Here is a 27,219-nt window from a genome sequence, read left to right on the forward strand (position 1 = left end):
TTAAGTTTATTTTTGTACAGTGTGAGGGAGTGTTCTAATTTCATTGATTTACATGTACCTGTCTAGTTTTCTCAACATCTCTTGCTGAAGACTGTCTTTTCGGCATTGTATATTTTTGCTTCCTTTGTCGTAGTTTTGTTAACCATAAGTGTGATGTTTTATTTCTGCCACTGTGTTACATTCAAGTGATATAGATATTTGGTTCTTTTCCAGCATTGTGCTGTTTTGATTATGGTATTATTGTAATATAGTCTGAGATCTGGGATGGTTATAGGTTATGCCTCCAACTTTGTTTTTTTCCTCATTGTTTGCTTTGCAGTTCTGGTTCTTTTGCAGTTCCATAGAAATCATAGGAATGTTTTTAGTTCTGTGGAAAATATCATGTATTCAATCTGAATCACTTTTTATCTGTAGACATCTTTTGTAGTATGTATAGTTTAACAATATTAATTCCTCTAAACAAAGACCTTGAGATTTCTTTCTATTTCTTTGCATCATCTTCAGATTTCTTTATCAGTGTCCTAGTCATTTTATTATGTTGGTTTTTTCATAGGTTTTTCATTTTTTGATCTGATTTCTTATGGATCTTAGAAAATAATCTTATATTTCATTGTTTGTGTAAAAAATGTGACAGTTTTTGTATATTAATCATGAATCATGCTACTTTGCTAAATGTCTTTATTAGTTTTATTTGTTTTGGTGTGGAGAATCTTTAGGGTTCTCTGTATAGATTATCATATCATCTAAAATAATAACAGTTTTACTTCATTCAATCCAACTTGAATGACATTTTTTCTTGTCCGATTACTGTTGCTAGAATTTCCCATACTGTGTTTAATAAAAATGGTGAAAGTGGGCACCCTTGTCTTATTCCTTAATTTGGCTTTCAGGTTTTCACTTTTGCATAGTATGTTGTCTGTGGTCTGTAATTAATGACTTTAGTTATGTTGAGATATATTTCCTGAATCCTACTTTGTTAAGAGATTTGTGTCGTTGTTGCTGTTGTTGTTGTTGCTGTTGTTGCTGTCTTAATGAATAAATGTTGAATTTTGTGAAATGCTTTTAATGGATTTATTGGGATGACCATGTCATTTTCTCTTTTACTTTGTTAATGTGGTGTATCAAACTGATTGACTTGTGTATGTTGAACCTCTCTTGTGACCCTGCAATGAATCCAAGTTGATCATGGTGTATGATATATTTTAGGTATTGCTGGATTTAGTTTACTAATAATATTTTGTAGAATTTTTGCATGTAAATCTATCAAATATAATGACTTCAATTTGCCTTTGCCAGTACTTTTTTTGTTGGTTTAGCTATCAGGGTGATGAAAGCTTCATAGAATTAATTTGGGAGTTTCCCACATCTTCACTATGTTTGAATAGTTTGAAGAGTATTAGTTCTGTTTGTATTTTTGTACAGTTCTCCAAGGGAGCTCTTAAATCTGAACTTATATTCAACAATTTTTTTAAATGCAGATTCTATCTTTCTTCGAGTAAACAGTTTCTTCAAATTATTTGTTTCTCCTTATCTCTGTCTCTTTCTAGATATTTGCCCATTTCTTCTAATTTGTCCAGTTTATTGGCATGAAATTGTTAACAAAATGATCCCTTTTTTGTATATCTGAGGTAGCAATTGTTATTTCTCATCTTTTATTTCTTAATTTATTTCTTTGGGGCATATACATTTTCTTCATGATGCACCTGGCTAGAGGTCCTTTGAATTGCTTATCTCAAAAAGTAAACATAAAACAAAATCGTTGGTTTTATTACTCTTTAGCATAGTTTTTTTTCTCTATGATTTATATTTACACCTGTATTATTTAGGATGATTTTTTTCTATTTTTTCACTATTTTTATTGATTTACAGTCATTTCACAAAGTTGTCTCCAATTCCAACGTAGAGCACAATTTTTCAGTTACAATGAACATATATTCATTTTTGTCCCATTTTTTCATCTTTGAGCTGCTGTAAGATCTTTTATAAAATTCCCTATGCTATACAGTAAAATCCTGTTTATCTATTCTACAATTATGGCCTCCAAGGCTGTCTCTTTCCACCCCCCACCACATGGCAACCAAAACTTTGTATTCTATGTCTGCGAGTCTGTTTCTGTTTTGTATTTGTGCTCTTTTTGTTTTGTTTTGTTTTGTTTTTAGATTCCACTGATGAGCCATCTCATATGGTATTTTTCTTTCTCTTTCTTGCTTACTTCACTTAGACTGATTTTCTCCAGGAGTATCCATGTTGCTGAAAATGGCATTATGTTGTCAGTTTATATGGCTGACTAGTATTCCATTGTATAAATATACCACCTCTTTTTATCCAGTCAACTCTCGATGGATATTTAGGCTGTTTCCATGTCTTGGCTATTGTAAATAGTGCTGGCTATAAACACTGGTGTGCAGGTGTCATCCTGAAGTAAGGCTCCTTCTGGATTTAAGGCCAGGAATGGTATTCCTGGGTCATATGGTAAGTCTATTCCTAGGCTTTTGAAGAATCTCCATCCTGTTTTCCACAGTGGCTGCACCAAACTGCATTGCCACCAGCAATGAAGCAAGGTTCCCTTTTCTCCATAGGCTCTCCAGCATTTGTCATTTGTGGATTTTTGAATGATGGCCATTCTGACGGGTGTGAAGTGATACCTCATTGTAGTTTTGATTTGCATTTCTCTGATAATCAGTGATATTGAGCATTTCCTGATGTGCCTTTTGATCATTTGTATGTTTTCCATGGAGAATCGCTTTTTTAGGTTTTCTGCCCATTTTTGGATTGGGTTGTTTATTTTCTTTTATTCATTTGGATGAACCGCTTATATACTCTGAAGATCAAGCCTTTGTCGGTTTCATATGCAAATTATTTTCCCATTCCGTAGGTTGTCTTTTTGTTTTACTACCAGTTTCTTTACTGTGTAGAAGTTTGTTAGTTTCATTAGGTATCATTTGTTTTTTCCTTATTTTATTTCTTCTATGAGAAAACTTTTGAGACTTATGTCAGATAATATTTTGCCTATATTTTCCTCAAGGAGATTTATTGTATCTTGACTTATGTTTAAGTCTTTGATCCATTCTGATTATATTGTTTTGTGTGGTGTTCTAGCTTGATTGGGAGTGCCCTAGCTTCATTGATTTACATGCTGCTCTCCGGTTTTCCCAACACCTGTTGCTGAAAAGTCTGTCTCAATTCCATCGTATTTTCTTACCCACTTTGTCGAAGATTAATTCACCAAAAGTTTGTGGGTTCATTTCTGGGCTCTATATTCTGTTCCATTGGTCTATATGTATGTTTTCCTACCGAATAAGTGCTGTCATGTTGACTGTATCTGTATAGTATTATCTGAATCGTTAGCATAAAGAAATTTCACTGATTTTTGAATCTTAATCTTGTAACCTGCTACCTTGCTGAATTCTTTGATCAGCTTTAGTAGTTTTTATCTGGATCTTGCAGGGTTTTCCATATATAGTAACATATTTTCTGCATATAGTAAGACTTTTACCTCTTCCTTTCCAATTTTCATCTCATTTACTTCTCTCCCTTGTTTGATTGCTGTGGCTTGGAATTCCAAGACTATCTTGAGTTGGAGTGGAGATAGTGTGCATCCTTCTCTTGTCCCAGATTTTAGTGGGAAGTTTTTAACTTACTCACCATTGAGTACTATGCTAGCTGTTAGTTAGTTACCTATAGCTTTCATGAGTTATGTTCCCTCTATGCCCACTCGCTGAGAGTTTTTATCATACGTGGGTGTTGAATTTTATCAAATGCTCTTCCTGCATCTATTGAGATGATCCTGTTGTTTTGGTCCTTTCTCTTGTTCATGTGCTGTATTACATTGATTGACTTTGATAGGTTGAATCACCCCTTTGTCCCTGGCATGATCCCCGCTTGGTCATGAATATAATCTTTTTTCTGTGTTTGGATTCTATTTGCTTCTAATTTGGTGAGGATTTTGGCGTCTGTGTTCATCAGTGATATTGGACTATGATTCTCTTGTTTGGTAGTGTCTTTGCCTGGTTGTGGTATCAGGGTGATTGTGGCTTCATTGAATGACTTTGGGAGTATTTCTTCCTTTTCAATCTTCTGGAAGAGATTGAGAATCACTAGTATGAGTTCTTCTTTGTATGTTTTGTAGAATTCCTCATTGAATCCGTCCAGTCCTATGCTGTTATTTGTAGGGAGGTTTTATATTGCTCTTTTGATTTAATTTCTGGTGCTCTGCTTGTTCAAGTGTTCAGTTTCATCTTGATTCATTCTTGGTGGACAGTATGTTTCCAGAAAATTGTCCATCTCCTCTAGGTTATCAGTTTGTTTCCATATACTTTTCATAATATTCTCATATGATATTACTCATTTCTATTTTATTTGTTGTAATTTCTCCATTCTCCTATCTTATTTTGTTAATTTTTGCTCTCTCTCTTTTCTTCTTTTTGAGTTTGGCCACAGGATTTTCGGTTTAACTTACTTTTATATAAAACCAGCTTTTCGATTGGTGATTTTTTTTCCTATGGTTTTTTCAATCTCTATTGTATTTATTTCCTACCAAATATTTATGATTTCCTTCCTTCTGCTGCCTTTTGGTGTTTTTTGTTCTTCTTTTTCTAGTTCATTCTGCTGGTGGGTTAAATTGTTTACTTGTGATTGTTCTTCATTTTTGATAAAGGCCTGTATTGCTATAAACTCCCCTCTCAGCACTGCTTTTGATGTGTCCCATAAATTTTGTTTGGTTTTGCATTCATTTTCTTTTGTCTCAAGGTACTCTTCCATTTCAGCTTTGTTTCCTTCATTGACCCGTTGGTTTTTTAATAACATATTTTTTTAATCTCCATGTTTTCCTTTTGTTCTCCTTTGTTTCTCTTTTGTTGATTTCTAGCATCATGGTACTGTGGTCAGTAAAGTTGCTTGAGGTAATTTCTAACTTCTTAAAATAGCTGAGGTTTCTTTTGTGCCCAAGTATATCATGAAACCTGGTAAATTTCCCATGTGCACTTGGAAAGAATGTACATACTATTTTGTGGGGGGTGCAATGCTCTGAAAATATCTACCAAGTGTAATATTTCTATTGTATTATTTAACTTCTCTGTTTCCTAATTTATTTTCTGTCTCAATGATCTGTCCATTTATGTTATTGCTGTGTTGAAATCACCATGATTTGATACCCATCACTATCCCCCTTTATATCTGTTAGTAATTATTTTATGTACTTAGGTGCTCCTCTATTTGGTGCATATGTATTAACGAGTTATCTATCCTCATCTTGTATCATTCCTTCAATAATTATCAAATGTCCTCATTAATCTTTCTTTATGGTCTTTGTTTTAAAGACTCTTTTGTCAGAAATCCGTACTGCAACACCTGCCTTTTTGGCTTTTCCATTTGTATGGAATACCTTTTCCATTCTTTCTCTCTCAATCTATATGTGTTCTTCTCCCTTAAGTGGGTCTCTTGTATACAGCATATTGAAGTTTCTTGTTTTATTTTTCAGCCTGCCACTCTATGACATTTGACTGGAGCATTTAGTTCATTATCATTTACAATAATTGATGATATGTTTGTGTTTATTGCCATTTTGGCCTTATCTTTGTGGTTGATTTGGTATTTCCTCTTTGTTCATTTCATCTTCCTTTTATGGTTTCATCATTCTCCTTATAATTGTCATGAAATTTATTTAGTTTTCTGACACCCAGATAAGTTTTTGTCTTGTTGTTACCCTTTTATATTAGTCTTTTAGTCCATTATTATAACTGCTTTTATTAAACTGATAGTAACTAGATCTCAAACCTATCCTACCGAGAACAAAAAATTTTTAAAAGAAAGACAAAAAAACTATCTCTATTTTCCTGCCTCCCTTTCCCACTCTCAATGATTTGTATGTCTTGTTTTAAAATTTTGTGTTTATTTAAATTTATAATTCATGAGTTATCACCTTTCCAGCTGTGGGATTCACATTTCTGTAGCATCCTGCTGCTTTTCTTTTTAGAGTAGACCTTTCAATAAATCCTTAAGCATGTGTCTAGTGTTGCTATACTCTTGTAGATTTTTCTTGTCTGTGTAATCATTTATGTCTACTTCTACCATAAGGTAAGCTTTTCTGGTTAAATTATCCTAGGCTATATCATTTTTTTCATTCAAGACTCTGAATATATCTAGCCACTATCATATGTCCTGTTGTATATGTGTAGTTAAATCACCTGGGAGCCTTTTGGGGATTCCCTTGTAACTCACTATTTGCTCTTTTCTTGCTTCCTTAAGTATCATTTCTTTATCCTTGACTCTGGCCGTCTTAAGTATATGTCTTGGTGTGGGTGTATTTGGGTTCTACCTGTTTGGGGCACTCTGAGTTTCCTGTATTGGATATCTGATTCCTTCTTTACGTTTGGGAAGTTCTCACTCATGATTCCTTCAAACACTTTTGCAATCCCCTTTGATCATTCCTCCCTTTCTGGAACTTCCATCTTGCCAAGATTGGCATGCTTTCTATTATCTTATAGGTCCCTTATGCTTTTCTCATTTGTTTCTCGTTCTTTCTCTTGTAGCTCTTCTGATTGGGTGATTTCTATTGTACTGTCTTCTGAGTCACTAATTCATTCCTCTGTATTATCTAGTCAGCTTTGCGATGCCTTTAGATCATTCCTCATCTAAGTCAATGAGCTTACCTATTGTACTTGGCCCTTCTTTATAGCTTCCATTTCATTTTTAACATATTTTATATCTCTAAACACTATCTTTTATTTCCTTCAGTAATTTGATCACAACTTTTTTAAAATCTTGATAAAGTAGGCTATCGATTTCTATTTCACTAATCATTCTTTCAGGGGATTTCTCTTGTTCTTTTAATTGGGAATGGTTTCTCTGCTTCTTCATCTTGTTCCTTCCTCTCTGGCTCTGTGGTTTATGGAGTATCAGTTATCTACTGTGGTCCTAAAGGAGTTTCTCTACATAGTGTCTATGTAGTAATACAACTTAGAAAAGAGAAAAATGAGAGAGAGAGAGAGACAAAGAAATTTAAAGAAGGGGGAAATAAGTATTTGAAGACATTGTATAATTAATAATATAAGAGCAAGTTGAAGCAGAGTTTTTAAAAATAATAATAATAAAAATATATTTAAAATATTTCTAAGGGATGAAAATAGGGGTATATAAATTGCCTAAGAAGTAAAAATTTTAGGGTAGGAGAAAATGGAACAGGTAAAAACAGATTAAAACAAGGGGGAGGTCTTTGTCCTCCTGGATACTGTGTACATTTAATGTGAAGTCTTTTTGTATTCATCCTGTTTTGGAAGCTCATCTTCCTGTTTTCAGAGGCCCTCCATTAGAGCCCTCCACTGTACTGCTCCCAGTGCCTGTCAGCATGCAGATCGCTCCTACCCCAAACACTGCATCTGGAGCCGATCTATTTACACTGGGCTGGTTTGTCACTGCCCTGCTTAATGCTGCAGTCAGATGTTGTAGGCTGACCAGGCAGGAGTGAGCATCACGCCTACTCCTAGCACCATAGTCAGGGACTGCATTCCAGCAGAAAATTTGGGAGCAACTTGACCCCTCAGGGTGCCAGTCACTCTGCTGCTCTGTGCCACTGTACAGTCCGACTCAGGTTTGCACACAAGAAGTGGACTCAGGCAAGATGGGAATAGCCCTGTACCTGGTCTGGCCCAAAATCCAGCTCCTTGTTTGTCTTGGTGAAGCAAGTTCTCTGAGGGACCAGAAGAGAAGGATCCTATCTGTCTCAGGCTGTAGAGAAGTCTCCGTCTGGCCCTTAAGGATGCTAAGTCCTTAGACGTGGATGCAGATTTTGCCCCTGCTGCTGCCTGGGTGCAAAGAACCAGAGGGTATGGTGGCTGTGTCTGAGCCCCAGCTCTCATCAGCTAGAAACTTTTGTGGATTTTCAGAGATGGGAAATGCACCCTTCCACCCACAGGGCAAATCTGCCCTGTTGTTTTATGGAGGGGCCAGGTTGTTCTTCCCTGTACACCCACAGCGATGGCACACAGCACCCACCATTCCCCAGGACTACCTCAGTTCAGCCATTTCCATCTTCCACCCAGCTCGTGCAGCATGGCCTTGCCCCCAGCTTCCGGGCTGCATTTTGGGGTGTGTGTCTGTGACTGTTATTGTAGTTCTGTCAGTCAACTTATACTCTGTACAGATGCAAGCCTTGGAGGCTCCCCCTCCGTCCTGCCAAACTCTCAGTTGGAGAGGGGAGACCTAGTGAATGAGCGCCAGTCCATCTTTGTAGCTCCCTCCCTGTGGGACCTGTCCCACTCTGTTTTGCCTTTTGTTCTGTCTTTCTTCCTTTTCTCCTACCAGATTTTATGCATCTTAACCTATTGAAGAGGACAATGTTCTGTCAGAGTTCTGCAAGTTCTCTGGTTAGCTGAGTGGTTCTGTGGATGTGAGTCTCGGTGCATTTGTGGAAAAGGGTGAGTATCGAGCATCCTTCTACTCCACCATCTTGGCCTCAAACCTGAAAAAGTCTCAGTTTATGGTGGAAGATAAACACAGCCTGGGAGTTGCTGGAAGAGATATTTCATGGAAATGATAAGAAAGTGCAGATTGCAATGCTCAACTCATACAACATATGTTTCAAAATAAGGGCCACAATGAAAGATATATATGAGATTATATAATGAAAAAGAGATCCATATTAAAATAGGGTATTGCATTCATTAAATTATATATGGACCCAACACCATAGATCCTAAGTATATAAAGAAATATTAGTAGACATGAAGGAATTAATTGATTATTAAAGAATAATAGTAAATGAATTTAACACATCACTATTCTGGTAGTCAGATCATTGAGAAAGAATATCTGTAAGGAAATAGAGGTCTTAATAGTATATTAGATCATTTGAACCTAAATGGGTTATTGGACACTGCATCAGAAAAGCAGAAGACATAAACTTTTCAGTGAGCACAGGATGTTATCAAAGGAATTAACCACAAATTATGTCATGAAAAGTGCCTCAGGAACTTTAAGCAAATATGAATTACAGCAAGTATTTTTCCAAACACATAAGTATGAAACAATGCATCAACTCTAGAAAGAAGAACAGGAGAAGCACAAATATGTGACTAAACCAAATCCTTTAAAAAAATAAAATATAATAAGGTCAATGATGACATTAGAGATGTAATAAAATCATACCTAGAGACAAAGAACAATGAAAACACAGCTTCATAATATGTATGGGATGCAGCAAAGACAAATCTAAGAGGGAAGTTTAGAACGATTATGGCCTTCTACAAGGAAAAAGAAAAACCTCACAAAAAGGACCATTTATACCACCCAAAATAATTAGAAATAAAAACAAATTCCAAAGGCATTAGAATGAGAAATCTTTAATTAGTAGGTTGAAAATAAATGAAATAAAAATCAAAAATAAGTTAAAATTCCTAAAATCATGAGCTATTTTTTTCTTAAAAATATTAACACACTGGTAAGCATTTAGCCAGGCATATCAAGAAATACACAGAGTGGACCAAAACAAAGTAAGAAATGAAATAGTAGAAATAACATCTGATATTACAGATATACAAAAAAACATTATGAAAGCACTATGAGCAGTTATGTGACAACAAATTGGATGACCTTAATGTAATGGTAACATTTCTAGATATGTGCAGCCTACCAATACTGAATAAAGAGAAAACAGAAAACTTGAAAAGAGCTAACAGTATAAGTTAAATAAAATGTATAATTTTAAAAACACCCCTTAAACAAAATGTCTGGTTGCCTTCACTAAACCTTCTTTCTCCCCAACTATTTCAAAAAATGAAGGAGGAAGGACAATTCCCAAAGTTATTCTATGAGGTCACCATTACCCTGATAAAAAAAAAAACCAAAGACACTACCAAAAAAAAAAATGAAAATGAAAAGCCAATATCCTTGATGAATATACATTCAAAAATCCTCAAAAGAACATCAACAAATTAATCCAGCAATACATAGAAAGGATTATATATGATGATCAGTTCGATTCCTTCCAGAGTCACAAGGATGGTTCAACATACACAAGTCAAGCAGCATGACACATATCTAATAAAGGAAGGACAAAGTTCACAGGACCATGTCAATACACACAGAAAAAGGATTTGAAAAATTCAATATACATTCATGACCAGAAGTCTCATGAAACTGAGTATAAGGGGAATATCTCTCAGCATAGTAACGGCCATTTATAACAATTAATAATACTCAGGGGGAAAAGCTGAAAGCCTTCTGTGTAAATTCAGCAATAAGACAAGGACTCCTACTCTCACCACTTCTGTACCATAGTAATACAAGAAAGGAAAAGGAAAGAAAAAGAAGTAAATGAAACACAAAATGGAAAGAAAGAAGCAAAATTGTCACCAGTACAGATGGCATAACAATCTACACAGAGAGTCCTAAGGGCTCCACACTGACTGTTATGAATAATAAATAATTTCAGCAAGGGAGCAGGGTACAAGATTAATGTAAAGAAGTCTCCTGCATTTCTACACATTCATCATGAGATACCCTAAAATGGACATTGAAAGCAATACTATTTAAAATCCCATTCCCTAGATTATATTGGAATAAATGTAACCACATATGTGAAAGATCTACACACTGAAAATTATAAAACATTGACAAAATATTTCAAAATGATTGAAAGAAATGGAAAGATGTCTTGTGCTCTTGAATTGAAAGAGTTCATATTGTTAACATGGCCGTACTACACAAAGAAACCTACAGATTTTGTGCAATTCCTGATATGAAGTGTTAGAATTTTCCAAAGAAGCAGAAAAAATAACTCTAAGTTTTCCATGAAACCATTAAATATTGCCAGAATGATCTTGAGGAAAAACAACAAATCTGGAGATATAAACCTCCAAGGTACATTACTATACTACAAAGCTACAGTAATAAAAACAGCATGGCATTGGCACAGAGTTATAATCAATAAAAACAGAGAGCCTAAAAATAATTCCACACACCTATGAGCAATGGATCTATGATAAAAGAGGCAAAAGTACACAATGGAGAAAAGACAGTCCATCAATGGGTGGTGTTGGGAAAGCTGGACATCTACATGTAAAACAGAGAAACGAGAGCATTCCCTGACATTATATACAAAAATAAACACCGAGTGTATTAAGGACCTAAATGTAAGACCTGATACTTTAAAACTGCTAGAAGGGAATATAGGTGATACCCTATTGGATATATATCATAGGAATAATTTCTTATATCTGTCTCCAAATGCAAAAGAAATAAAAGCAAAAATAAGCAAGTGAGATCTAAACAAACTTGAAAATTTCTGCACAGCTAAGGACACAATCAATGAAATGAAAACACTGCCTGTGTAATTGGAGAACATATTGGCAAATAATGCAAGTGACCAGGGTTTAATAGATGTAGGTTAATAGATTTAACATGGATTTAGGTTATACAACTCAATGTGAAAAGTAAAAACCCAATCAAAAACAAGAGCAGAGTAACTGAGAATGTCTTTTTCCAAAAAATAATTTACAGATGAGTAATGTGCAGGTGATAAATTTGCTCAACATTACTAATTATTATGTAATTGCAAATCAAAACCACAATGAGGTATCACTTCACAATGTTCAAATGGCTATTATAAAAATGTCTACAAATGGAAAATATTGGAGATGATGTGGAGGTAAGAAATCTTTTTTACACTTGGTAGGAATGTAAATTGGTACAGCTTCTATGGAAAAGAGTATTCAGATTTCTTTAAAACCTAAAACAGAACTACCATATGAAACAGTAATACCTCTCCTAGGAAAAATCTGGGGAAAATACCTTAAATTCTGAAGAACCAAAGTTAACAACAGCACTGTTTATTACATGCAAGTGTGGGAAGCAATCCAAGAGTCCACAGTAGAGTACGGACTTAAGAAAATATGATGATTCTATAAATATGCAATGGAATATTATTCGGCCATGAAAAAGTATAACACATTGCTATTTCAGCATCCTAAATTGACCTAGTAAATATTGTGCTTATTGAAGAAACTTAGACAAAGACTGAAGTATATAATATAATTTATATGTGGAATCTAAAGTATAACAAGTATCTATGTACAACTATCTATAGCTATCTATTGATAGATGACAGATAAATAGGATAGATACATAGATACATGGTAGATAGGTAGATAGACAGATAGAATGATTGATTGATAGAGACATGGTAGAGAGATAGAGAGATTAGATAGGCAAGTCTGAAACAGACTTAAAGATATGAAAAAAAATTTATGTTTACAAAAGTGGAAGGGAAGGACAATTTTAAGGTATGATATTGAGAGGTATAATGTAGTATACATAAAAGAGAGAAGCAACAAAGTTAATCTGTATACATCAGGGAATTATACACAATACCTTATAATAATTGAATATAAAAGTATTGTAATAATTTATAATGCAATATAATCCACAAAGTGGTTGGAATCTCTATGCTGTACATCTGAAACCACACAATATAGTACATCTACTGTACTTCATTTAAAAATAAAACATCTCATGTATACTGTAGTCCTTTTTCCTCTGATAGCAGCTTCCTTAAATATTGATATATTTTTACTCTTTACCTTTTATGATTACTGTCTCAGAATATTTCTTTACTCTTGTGATCATGTTACCAGTTTGATGTATATATATTTATTTCCCCGATTTCCTATTTTTCTCTCTTTAATCCGTATTGTATAGAAGCATTTAAGAACATACCCAAAGAAACTGTTGCAAATTTCTCGTGGTGTCTGCTTAACATTTTGTCCAATGTTTTGCATATTTTTACCATTTTATATTTCTTAGAAAAGCTCTTTTCTGCACCCTGTGTAAGGTGTCTTAGTTTTGTTTTTTTCATCTCATTCAGGTTTTGTTTGTCTTTAAAGTCTTTATTTTCACATTATATCTAAGTGATAACTGTGCATGGTAGAGTATTCTTGGGTGAGAGATTTCTTCTTTCAGTAGTTTGAAAATGCCATTCAATTTACCCTTGGATTATATTTTCGGCTGAGAAATCTGCTGAAAGTCTAATGGGGGTCCCTTTGTAGGTTATCATAAAATTTTTTGGCTGCTTTTCAATTTTACTCTGTCATTGACAATCCAATTTGCATATGACGTATCTTGAAGGAGGTCTCTTTGCCTTAAATTTATTGGTGTTTTGTTGGCTCATGGACTTGAATATCAGTTCCTTACTTAGGTTCGGGGACTTATCAACCATTACTTCTTTAAATAAACCATCAGCTACCTTCTAACTTTCTTTTTTCTCCTGGATTTCACTTTAAAGTGCACTTCCTGAAGAAGTCTGATGGCTAATGTAGAATTTCCCCACTTTTTAATATCTTGTACCTCTGCACTCCTTTATCATTCCTAGTTTTGTATAGGTGAGTTTACTAAACTCTATTCCACAAAGGCAGTCTGCTCCCAATGCTTTCTGTTACATTATTCATTTCAGTTATTAAGTTGATCTAGTCCTCCAATAAAGTTTGGTTATTTTTTAGGTTCAGTCTCTTTGGTAATGTACTCCTTAACAGCATTTAATTTATTCATAAGCTCACTAAACTGCTATGAAGGTTTTGTTTTTTGTATTGAGTTTCTGTATGACATCTATTTGGATTCTCTGTTAATTATATGGCAATATACCATGACTTTAATTTTGTTTGCTGCAGGTTTGATATTGTGTGTGTGTGTGCGTGTGCATATTTGTGTGTGTCTGTGTTTGTTTTGGTGTCTGTGTCTGTGTAACTGTGTGTGTGCGTGCACTACAATGTTACAGTGATTGGTAATGATCTTGTTAAATTATTGCTCTGATGACACTAAATAATAGATTTGGAGTTGGAGCCCTTGCTTTTGTTTTCTGGTAGTTTGCAATATTGCAGAAATTTTGGCTTTACTTACCTGAGCTACCTCTGATAATATTTCAAAACGGCACTTTCCAGTCACTACTGTCTGCATAAAAGATGTGCTTTCATTGTCACTTCTTAGACTTCTCGGGTAGTTAATGCCACTGTTGTCACTGGGACGGCAACCCTCCCTTTAATCTGATATCCTTTGAGACTCAGTTTACACATTGAGGAAAGGTGTAAAGACAGGTGGGCATTTGGAATCAGGCAAGAGCCTTTCCCATGTCCAGTTTTACAAGGTAACTTGCCTCCACAAATGTGAATGGGGAGTTAGGACAGTGTCATGAATGTCTGAGTGTCTGAAGGATGGAATTTCTGTCTCCATTTTGGCTCTCTCCTAGTTACCTGTGACCATGAGTGCTGGTGCAGTTGGAGGCTGAAACTGTGTGAACCACTGAGACGCTGTTTCTACTGGGTTCTCTGAGCCTGTGGACTCAGATACCCTAGTCAGTGGGCCTTGGTTGAATGCACCAAGTCTGCTCTTCCCTCAGTTGAGCCTCCTTTATGTGTTTTAGCCCACCAACCTTCAGCTTTATACATGTGTTCTGATTGATTTGTGTTGTAGTTTTTTTGCTGAGATGTGAACGTTTTACTGACTATAGATGTAAGGGGAGAGACAAAAATAGTTTAAACTTATGTCACTTTTTTCAAAGTGTATACATTTTTGTTTAAAATCTTAAATTCTAATTAGGACATTATAAGAACAGTAAAGAAATTGAACAAGTCACCGCCCTTAATGTCATAATACTAGAAAATATTTTGAATTTCCTGGGTTATTTTCTTCACTGTTTTTCCCACATACATGCACATTTTACTAAAAGATATGACTCTAATCTCTTTAAAATCATTTAAATTATTAAAATATTTCTCTGTGCTGTAAATATAGCCCTGTTGCTTTTCTAATTTATAACTGGTAACTTGCATATTTCTGTCTTCACCATCCTTCTTCTCTGTCCCCAAAGGAAATCACTACTTGGTGCACTACACATATATATGTGATTCTGTTCCTGTTTCTTTATGATTATTTCTCTTATATCCTTAGTTTCCTCATATAAGTGATAACTTAGAGTGTTTTTCTCTGTATGACTTATTTTCATATGTACAACACTCTCTGGGTCCAGTCACATTTTTCCAAATTGAAGAATTTTATTTTTTGATATGACAATGACTAAGTATTTATTATGTTATCTATATCTCACATCTACTTCAGCCAATCATCTGTTGATGGGCACTTGAGTTGTACATTTATCCTTGGCTAATTTAAATGATGATGTTAAGAACATTGGGGGTAATATATCCTTTAAAGTTAATGTTTCATGTTTTTACAGATTTATATCAAATACTGGAATTGCTGCAACATATAATGCTTCTATTTCTAGTTTTCTGTGCACTGTTTAAACTTTTCTAATAGTGGATGCATCATTATATGTTTCCCCGAACAGTGTACCTGGGATCCCTTTTATCGACATTCTTATTAATGTTTGTCATTACAAGCCATTTTTAATAGCCATTTTGGTTGCTGTGAAATTATATTTTATTCTGGTTTTGATTTAAGATTTCCTAATGGATAGCAACGTTATGTTTCTTTTTATGTGAATGAAAATCATCCACATGTCTGTTGCTGAAAAGTTTCCATGAAGATCCTTAAAGTGTTTTAAATTTGGGGCCTGTGTTTTAAAATATTGAGTCTAATATGCTACATATACATTATGGATATTAACACCTTGTTGGTCTCAATGTCTGAAATTTTTCCTTCTATTCTGTGTGTTGTCATAAGACTTGTAGAAAGATTCCTTTGCTCTGCAAAAGGTTTTGCACTTCACAATAATACAAGAAGAACCCCTGTATCACGTAGTACATCTAATTTTTCCTATATAAACATAAAATTCCTTTTTTTTTCACTTAGGAGACAGATAACCAATAAATATTGCTATAATTTATCTCAAAGATATTTCTCCTAATGTTTCTGGTCAGAAATTGTACAGTTTCAGGTTTTACATTTAGGAAATTAATCCATTTTTATCCTATTGTTTATTCTATGGAAGGAAGTGATCATACATCTTCCTTTTACATGTACTGTCCAGTGTTCTCAGAACTACTTGTTGAAGAGACTGCCTTTTTTCCATTGTATACTCTTGCCTCCTTCATTGTAGAATAACTGACCATATGTGTGTGGGTTTATTTTTGGACTTTTTATTTTGTTCCATTGATCTATATGTCTCTTTTAGAGATATATTTTGATGCTTTGATTACTGTAGCTTTGTAGTTCTTTTTAAATTCAGGGAGGATAATACCTACTGCTTTGTTCATTTTTCAAAGATAATTTTAGAAAATTTGGGTCTTCCATATTTTTATATAAATTTTATTATTTTTCTCCTTGTTTTGAGAAGAAACATATGGATTCTGTGAGAATAGAAATTTATTAAGTGTAAAACCGTAAGAAAAATAGTAAAATGCGGAGGATAAATCATACAATATGAAACAAACAATGGATTGCTGTATAAATCAAAGGAAATATATATAAAGAAAAATGACAACAAAAACAAAGTCTATGGCATATAGCAAAAGCAGCATTAATAGAGATGATTATAGCAAAATAATAACACTTATACAAATAAGAAATATCTCTCTCATAAAATAATCTTAGAAACAACAGATACAGCAAAATGAGAAAAAAATTGTTAGTAGAAAGAAAGACAGCTGAAAGGTCAGAACATAAATAAATAAAATAATGATTAAAAAAAGAAACATTCAATCAAACTAAGTAATGGTTTTGTAAGATAAATAAAATTGATAAACTTTAACCACACTCATGAGAAAAAAAGAGTACAGATTAATAAGCTCAGAAATAAATGAGAAGTTACAGCATATATCAAAGAAATACAAAGCATCATTAGAAGATACAACAAATTATATGTAAATAAAATGGAAACCCTAGAAAAAATATACAATTTCTGAGAAAGACATAATCTCCAGGATGGAATGAGAAATAGAAAATATGAACAGATTACCACTAATGAAATTGAATAAGTAATTAAGCAAAATCTCCCAAGAAACACAATTCCAGGCCTAGACAGCTTCACAGGTGGATTCTGCCAAACATTTAGAGAACTATCACGTATACTTCTCAGAGAATTCCAAAAATTTGCAGATGAAAGAAGGTTTCCTACCCCAACTTTCTGTATCACACTGCTACTAAAACTGGAACAAATACCTCAAAAAATTACAGGTTAAATACTACTGATAAGCATTGATGTAAAAAACATCACTGAAATGTTAACAAAGCGTAAAATACATTAACAGGATTATATACTAGGATTAAGTCCATTTTAATACAGGGATGCTAAAATGATTCATTAACAACAAATTAATCATTATGATAAACCACACTAACAAATTAAATAATAAAAATTATATAGTCATATCAATAGAGTCATAAAATGTTTTGACAATTCATTAACTATTTAAGATTATATTTCTCCTCAAAGTGGGCATGAGGAAACATACCTCAACACAGTTAAGGTCATATATGAGAAGAATTCAGCTAACATGACATTCACTGATTAAAAGCTGAAAACATATACTGTAAGAGCAGGAAGAAGACAAGAATGCTCACTCTTGCAACTTTTATTCAGTATATAATTGGAAATTCTAGCCATAGCTATCCAAAATAAATGGAAATATAATATAGCTAATTAAGAATAGGAGTAAAGGTATCTGTTTGCAGATGACATACTTTAAACAGAAATCCTATTGATGGCACCTGAAAACTAATAAGCCTCATCAGTGTACTTGGTAAAATTTCAGAATGTAAAATTAACATATAGAAACTTGCATTTCTACACACTAACAACAAGCTAACAGATAGAGAAAGTGAGGGAACTGTCTTATTTACAGTTGCATTCCAAAAAAAAAAATCTACAAATATATCCAACCAAAGAGGTAAAAGACCTATACACACAAAACTGTAAAATATTTAAAACAGAAATTGAAGATAATGCAAACAGATGAAAGGATATGCTGTGTTCATTGATGAGGAAAGTAATATTATTTAAATGACAGGACTAGCCAAGAAAATACATTAATTATATTCAGTGCATATCAAAATACCAAGGGCATTTTCAGAATTTACAATAAATAATTCTAAAATTTACATGTAAACACAAAAGAGTTGAAATCACTAAAAAAAAAAAATGACAAGAAAACAAACAATACACACAAACATATTAGACAAAGAACAAAGGGGATGTATCACTTTCCTTGATTTAAATCTATAATACAAATCTACAGTAATAAAAATAATATGGTAGTGGCAGAGAACAAAGAAAGTAATGGAACACAAAGAAAGACTGAAAATGAAATCAGGCAGTTATGGTCCTTTAGCCCATTTCAAATAATGAATATACAGTGGGGGAAAGGTAATCAACAGGCATATGAAACCGGTCAACATCACTAACCATCAGAAAAATGCAAGTCCAAAACAATAAGATTTTATGTCACTCCTGTCAGAATGAATATTACCAAAAGATAACAAATATAAGTATTGGTGAGGATGTAAGAAAAACAACCCTGATACACTGCTGGAGTGAATGTAAATTTGTGCTGGCACTGTGGAAAACAGTATGCAGTTTTATCTAAAAATTAAAAATGAAATATAATCCAACATTTCCATATCTGGATACTTATTCCAGGAAAATAAAAACAGAAACTAGAAAGGATGAATTTAAACTATATTCACCGCAGCATTATTTACAGTAGAGAGGATATAGAAGCAAATTAATTGTTCATAAATAGATGATGGATAAAGAAAATGTGTGTTTATAGTATATATATCTAACATCTATATTTTTTATTTTTATATTTTACAGATTTATCTATACTTATATATATATATTTACACACACAGATAAAAATACAATGGGTTATAACTCAGCTTTAAAAAGAATATGTTCTCCATTTGCAATAATTGGGTAGACCAAGAGGGTAATATGATATATGAAATAATTCAGAAAGAGAATGACAAATGCTGAATGATTTTATTTATATTTGGAATATAAAAGAAATGAACATAACACAACAGAAAAGGAGATATAGATATACAAAGAAACAGGTTGTTCAGAAGAAGGAGGGAAATTATGTGAGGAAAAAGAAATATTTGATGAACATTAAGAGAGAAAATTTTCCAGTTGCAAATTAAATGAGTCACGGGCAAGAAATGTGCTGTATGGGGAATAGTAAATAACTATGAAATATCTTTAAATAGCAACATATCATAACTAGATATATTCTGGAGATCAGTTTGAAATGTACTAAAAATAGCAAACAGTACATTGTGTAAGAGGAACTAACACAGTTTACAGATTAAAGTACACTTCAAAAACAAACATACTTATAGAAAACAAATTAGATTGGGAGATAACAGAGGCAGGGTTTGGGAAAGGAGGATTTGATTAATGCACTCAAAAGCTACAGACCGCCAGCCGTAAAATAAATGTGTCCTAAGGATGCCCCATAGTAACATGAAAATTACAATTAATACTGCTTTATGTTATATATGAATGTTGTTAAGGGAGTAGACCATAAGTTTTCTCATCACAACCAAAAGGCAAATTGTATCACTTTAATATTTTATCTAATTGAGATAATGAATTCTCCCTAAAATTGCTATGATATTTATTTCATGATACTTGTAAATCAAATCACTATCCAGTGCACCTAAACTTACACAATATTCTGCACCAATTATATCTCAATAGAAGTGGAAGGAAAAATGGAAAGTCAATATTCAATTTTTCCCATGAAATTTCACATGATTTTTTCTGCAGCAAGTAAACTTGAGTCATGATATACTTATCCTAGGTAAAGATACTAATAAATAAGTGATTCTAATAAATAATACAAAAAGATACTAATAAAATTAGTGTTTTACCATGTCTTAAAATTTCTTTATATTAACAGCCCTCTGCTTCTGCAGGTATCAAAATTTCTCTCAGTATATTCACCTGAGATTAGGGAATGGATATAAATTTAAAACTGGCTGTTCTTGCTGTGAGTGATAAAGTTCACTGTCTCTGACCGATGTTCTCATCTCCCGACAGCATCTGTAAGAAATAAACATGCAGGTTGCTAAAAATCTCAGCATGGTAAAGTCTCAGAAATCCTACAATTCTTAACTGTTTTGCAATGGGAATGCAATACTGACAAAGACTTGATTTTGGATAACAATGTGGTGTTTCCTCATGGTTGCATTAGGGGATCTGAGTATAATCCCTGAGAAACACAACAAACATTCCTGCTCAATTGCTGGGCAAAGAAGTGTAAAGGTTCTGCATTATTAGGACTGAGGACTGCTTTCAAAATGATGACTATGCTCACTTTATTTCTGGTAGTCCAAGGAAAGAAAAGTTATTGCAATTTCTAGGTGAACGGAAAAAAGTTAGTGGTTCAGTCTCTATAAATTAGTCAAGGGGTGATCAAAGGCGAAATAAGTTGTGTCAACAATGAGAATTAGAAAAACAAAGAAATTAGACATAAGCTTAAATTAAAAAGGAGACACAGTCCTGTGCTGGGCTCTGGGGACTGGAGAGTGAATATGCCTCAGTCCCATTCAAGGGTTCAGTGGCTTGGCCCAAGCATCAGCTCGGGATTCAATGAACAGGTAACAATTAGTATACTGGGTGAAATATAATCTACCTCTCCCTGATTGGAAGAAAATCTGGTGGCTCAATGAAACTATTAATTCACAGAAATTCTGCCAGGTGCAGAATAATTCACTGATGACCCAACTAAGAAAAAATTAGTTACTGCTTAACAATCCATCTTGACACACACACACAGTGGTAGACAGATTTTCAGTATTTAGTGGTAAGAGTTCTGTGGGCAGAGCTGAGAGGATAGATTTCAAACACCAGACAACATTTCTACTTTGGCCAATAGTCTAAATTTTCACAGGTAGAAAACTAGAGATGAAGAAACCAACAATATTCTTCTATAGGATTTCTAATTTTAAAGGTAAACTGTAGCTTTTGACTTATCAGTATAGAACCTTGTTAAGATGATCATGGTAAGACCACTGTCTGATAAGAGAGCTGGAGACTAGCTGCTGAACAAGTCCATCTGAACCCCAGATTTCTAATGTAAGGAACAACATAGCCACCATCAGTGTTGAGATGACAAACATAAAACCTTCATGTTTCTGTTGCAGGAACAACCACTGCTGTCCAGACACATATCTCCTGCAGCAAGTGGTCTCTTTTTTTCTCTTGGTAAAGGACATAATGGTGGGATGTTGTAAGAGATTATCCTGGCCCATTTGCCTTTTCTCCAGATTACCACAGTCATTCTTCCCAACTGGTGACATATTTTCAGGACTCAAACTTGCCATTTCAGTCTTATCAGCTGACACTGGCCGCATGACTATGAGCAGAAGCCTGAGGCACCCTGACATTGCCTACAATTTGTCCAGCATTTCAGGGCATTTCACATTCTGTATATGCTTCACCTTTTATTTTAAATTGATAGGAAATAGTCAAAGTCTTCCATGAATATTTTATATTTCCTAATATCTGCAGAATATTGGTACTCATGCAGTTGGACAAATATTTAATTCCACCACCCTCACTTCTTTCTAGTCCACACATTTTAGATTGCAATTTGGTTACTGAATACGACCACCCCAACCAAGGGTAGAGTACCTCTTTGATACTTCCTGTGTGAAGGTTAGAAGGGGCAAAAGTTAAGTGGGTTGCATAAACCTCCCTTAAATGTTTGCAATGGCAGTGTCTTTTCTGGAAAAAGCTCTGATTCTATGAAGTAAATTAATTAGAAGGCAGTATAGTTATTGGTATGGGGAAGAGAATCAGCTATTTTGGTGTGGCTGGGTGATTAAGTGTCAGGAAAAATTCCAGCAAATGAGAATGGAATGCTTTAGGCCTCTGGAGGCATGAATGAAGAAGAAAATAATACTTTGTCTCCTGTACCTACCTCCAGTTACTGTCTTGAGTGACTAGCCCATGGGCTACAAAAAGAGCTAGTTTGTGGTGAAGAGTAAAGACCATAATGAAATAGTGTGAAAACCATGAGAGATTTGTTGTTTCAGGAAAGTAGATTTTGCTTAAAGTCAACATCTATTTTTCATTTACTTAATATTAAAATGCATCCTGTGGCATTTGCTGTGCTTACTGTGCTGGTATCCAAGTTAGACAAGGAATGGGGGATAGACAGAAAACTTCTGAAGGAGGTAGTTTCTGTGCTGAGACTGGGAAAGTCTAAGTAGGTAAAAGGAGGACACCCGAAGTCCAAGGATGAGCTGGAGCAAAAGTGGTGAGGTTGCAGCTAACATACTTGACAAGCGTTTGCCTGGATGTATCTCCAGTTACAGAGAAACATAAAGATATGCCAAGGTAGTCAGAAGCCAGATTTATAAATGAATGACTAAACTAAGTTCAGATTGTGTGCTTAGAGTTGGAAAGGCATTAAGAGCCACCATAAGGACGTAAGCTTGTCTTTGGATGGAACATAAAAGCAACATAAACTATCAACTGAAAATATAGTGTAGACCCTTGAGGGCAAGAAATGAAAGCAACAATTGAAATGCTTTGAGAACAGAACAAAGAAGACAATAGATAAAGTGTCTTCATAAATTCTACCACATGCTGTATGTGCCACCTGAGAGTAAATCATATGACCTTTATGATTCCAGGGATGACATAATAGAGACCATGATCCCTGGGCCAGTTCCTGCACTTGTCTCCTGTTCCAGCCTATCCTAACTTAACACTTTTAATACTTTCCAGGATGAACAAGAAACCACTTAGTACTTTTCCCTCTCTCCATGTTATAGTCTTCCTCCAAATTCTTCCATTTTCTCTTCTTCCTTACTAGAAATTTTTTAAATTAACTACCATATTGTTCCATCAAATGATCATATCAATCAAGTATCTCTTTTTATATTTAAATTGTAACTTAGTCTCCCATTTATCACAACACTATGTAAAAAATAAGGTAAATAGAGGTACACATCTATGTTTATTGTTCAAATAAGAAAATTGCAGATATTTGTCGACATTTTCCAACATCAATTTTAATCTCTGTGATCCTGCATAATCTGATAGTCCTCTGGTAGATCAGTTGTGACTAGGATGACGTTCATAAACTGAAGATGTCTGATAAGTTGGCTTTGAAAGAGAGTTTGCTGATGTATCAGCTATCAATGGCACTGGAAACCATGGGTTGCTCCCTGGTTGAAGTTTAGAAAAACGACCTTCATTGGCAGATATGTTATGATATCTATTTGCAAAAATAGAAGGCTCCAACATCTGTCCAAAATAATTCCTCTGTAATGGATACAAGATGCTGTACTGAGAAGTAGAAGTTGTAGTTGTAATGAAATTCACAACCCGGCTATTTGCTTCAATGTAGCTGCTTTGAGAGTGCCCGTGGACAGTGGTCAACTGATTTAAAATAGCACGTTGATCCACTGCAATTTGTTCTGGTGGTCTCACCGACATTGATGATCGAGGAGAATAATCACCTCTGATCGGGGTAGTTGTATCACCAATTTTGTGGCTGGTAGAGGGCATTCTTATTAGAGGCATGTTTAAATTTACAGAAGGTAAAAATGCACTTTCTCCTCTAGTGTCACCCACAAAATCAGAATTATTATTATCCACATTACCCACTGCTTTATACTGCTTCTTGTTGAAATCTTAAGACAATGAATATTCCAGAGAGGCATTTTTAATCCCAACTCTTCTTTTTATTTTCACTAAAACCTCGGGGCAGCCTCGTTTAACATTTGGATTATGATAGAACTGCAGCTACAACCAAAGTAAAAGATTTCAGTAATAATTTAAACCAAAATACAAGACTAAAATAAGCCTAATCTATAAAACCTCAGATATCACGTTTACTATGCACAGATAATATCATCAAAATATGAACATTCCTGACGATATTTTGAAGTTCCATATTTGGAAAATAAACATTTAAATAGTATAGTCATCAAATTTAAGAAGTTAGCATTTGCAGTATCTGTGAATGACACTTTTCAAAAGCAGCTTTAATATCTTTATTTCGATTTCTGGGTAGATTCATAGTTGCAAGCAAACTTTCTTATAATGTGAATACTTAAGTCACTGTCCTCATTTTTTAGAATAAATAAAGTGTTTTAGCCTTAGTAATTTTATACAATTTTCAAAAACTAGCTTTACTTTTATATTACCATAGATTGATGTACAAAATATAATTTTATATATGAGTTACGAAGTGGTGACTAAAGTTTCTGAATATCTTGCTTAAAACTGAGACTTCTTTTTCTGCTGCCAGAAAGTCTGCTAGAAATGCAGATCTTTGAAAATTCTGCCACACTTTACTAAACCCATAAAGGTTAAGCTGTCTAAGTAAACTTTTCATACTTCCATTTTCAAATATTCTGAAAGGGGCCTTTCTTTCCAAAACTTCCTTCTAAATGATATTTTCATCAATCACTATGGAAGTTTCATTTTCATCCCACCAGATGGATTTAAATTGGTCACTCCCAGCCATTTTCCAGAGTTTTCTTGGAAATGTCAGAGAACGAAAATCATTATCTTCCTCTGGTTCAGAGACAAAATGTGTGTAACATGGCCTTTTTATCAAGGATTCTTCAGACAAAGTCTGAAAAGCATTTTCTTCAATCATAGACCTCAAGTACAATTCCCCAGAGATTGTTTGATCACACAATTCAGATCTACCAGAGTTTCCTTAACCAGTTTGTCCATCTTTATGAGACACATCTTGAATTTCTGAAGAAACATGTGCCATCTCATATAACATTTTCTACAGCTTCTTTTCTAATCTGCATGATTTTGAACACTGCAGCTTCAAGTGCTGCTTTGGCAGGCCTGAACAGGTAAACTGCTAGGCCATCACAATTGTTCTCAAACTGAGTAGCTGTGACATCACAAAACAAATGGTCTCCTAGCAACTCAAGTGTAACATTCAGCCAGTGTTTACTTCTCATTCATCCAGTTAAAATGAAACATATAGGATTCTTATTTTTATAGTGTGATCTGCAAATATTATCCCCACAAAATCTTTTTAAACAATTTAATTTTGGGGTTTATTAAATAAAACCAATCTCCATCCTTTTGTACACAAATTTATAACAGATTAGTGAACAAAATATAAATAATGCAGAAAATATATAAAATAATTTTAAAGTTTTGGAATTTTAACTGAAATTTTTCTAAAACCTGTTAAGAAACGTATAACTATTTCAATATCATTTGTAATTAAAGTGAAACATACTTTGATTTGGTATTTGAAGTAGGTATTTATCTGTGTAGTTTAGAATAAGTAGCTCTATATCAAAACATGACAAGAAAAAATATCAGTTTATATGGTATGCTTATAAGTAAATGTTTAATATTTATGAAATAACTGATTAAAATAATCAATCAAATTTAAGAAATCCCAACGGGGGAATTTAGTTTTAAATTGTAATTCAATGCTATAATTGAAACAAAGGTAATTTTATATTCTACAATAATATTGCAAAAGAGACAATCTTATTGTAAATTTACAAATGTTTATTTTTGCCATTCTTTCACTTAGAGGTTTATCAGTCCCTAGAAGTAATAAATTTTCTTGTCATCTTTATAATCCATACTCTTGGGGCTTCTGTTAATTGTTCCAAAATGATGTTGATAAATACACTTATGCACAAGATCCTGGGTTCAATAAGCATTGCCTCCATTAAGGGGCAAACAAACAAACAGTCAAAAACAAAGATATAACCGTATGTGTTGGTTGGGGTGAAAAAGACCAGGTAATTCATTTTAGGAAGCAATATGTTTCTCAGTCCTGAAACAGTTGGCATTGTTAGTATAATACGGCATTTTAAGACAAGTGCTTGTGCACTTATTGTAAATAATAGCTATGTTCTGTATCAGTAAACTGGAGTAACTCCAGTTCTACCAAATGTTGTATTCTTTATTTAGAAATAAATTCCATTAATCATAAACCAAATTCAAAATGAGAGATAAAATTTTTAATTAAATAAATGTACCCTCAAGCTACAATGCAAATTTTTCATTCAGTATCTGTAAATCCCATTCTAAATAAATATTAGCAACCTGAATTCATGGCATATTATATGTATTATAAACTATAGTTATGTTGGATATAGTCCTGAATCATAAATATTATTTAACATACACAAATAAACATATGTGTTACTATCCTTTAAAAAACAAAGACTGCAAATATAACAATCTCAATATATATAGGAAAATTTTTGACAGATCCGATCTTAACATTTTTATAACAATATTATTAAATTCACTCAAGATAAAATGTAACTAAGCATAACAAATCCATATATGAAAAACTCATGACTTAGATCAAGTTCAATGTTAACATACAGGAATGATTTCCTCTGGTCCAGTAATAAGAAAAAGTAGCTCATTTTCACAAGTCCTAAATTACAATACCAAAAGTCCTAGCCAGAATAACTAGTGAAGAAAAAATATAAAATTCATCCAACTTGAAATAAAACAGTGAAGTTTTTACAGAAGACGTACTTATGCATTGATAGAAATCTCCACAGTCTCCTCCAGTGACTTTTAGAAATAATGAACAAACTTAGTAAACTTGCAGAATACAAAATCAATATACAAATATCCGTTGCATTTTTGTATAGTAACACATTATCAGAAAGAGAAATTAGAAAAACTATTGTGTGTAAATTTTTACCAAAAAGAATAAAATAGGAATAAATTTGATAAGTGAAATAAAAGTTCTAAACATAGATCTATATACTACAGGTGCAAGAAATATAAGTAACCAAAATAAAAAGAAAGATATTCTTTGCTCATGGATTGTATAAAATGTGAGGAAATATTCCAATCAATCTTTTACATGTTCAATCTCCCAGAAGTAATTATTGAAGAGAATGTCTTGTCTTAATTTTATACTCTTCCTTTTTCATGGATTAATTGACCATCAGTGAGGGATTATATCTGGTTGCTCTATTCTCTTCTATTGATTGGTGTCTGTTTTTGAGCCAGTATCATTTTGTTTTAATTACTAAATATTTGTAGGGCTGTTTAACATCAGAGAATTTTACACCATTAGAATTAATACTCTTTTTCAAGATTTTTTTGCAACTCATGATCCTTGTGGTTACATATAAATTTTAAAATTATTTGTTCTATTTATTGGAAAAATCTCATGGGTATTTTCACATGAATCACACTAAGTGTAGATTCCTTTGGGTAGTATGGTTGTTTCAACCACATTGTTTCACATCATTAACATAAGAGATTATTTCATTTCTTTGGCTCTG

The sequence above is a fragment of the Vicugna pacos genome, unplaced genomic scaffold (assembly GCF_048564905.1).
Source record: "Vicugna pacos unplaced genomic scaffold, VicPac4 scaffold_20, whole genome shotgun sequence".
In the NCBI taxonomy this organism is placed as follows: Eukaryota; Metazoa; Chordata; class Mammalia; order Artiodactyla; family Camelidae; genus Vicugna; species Vicugna pacos.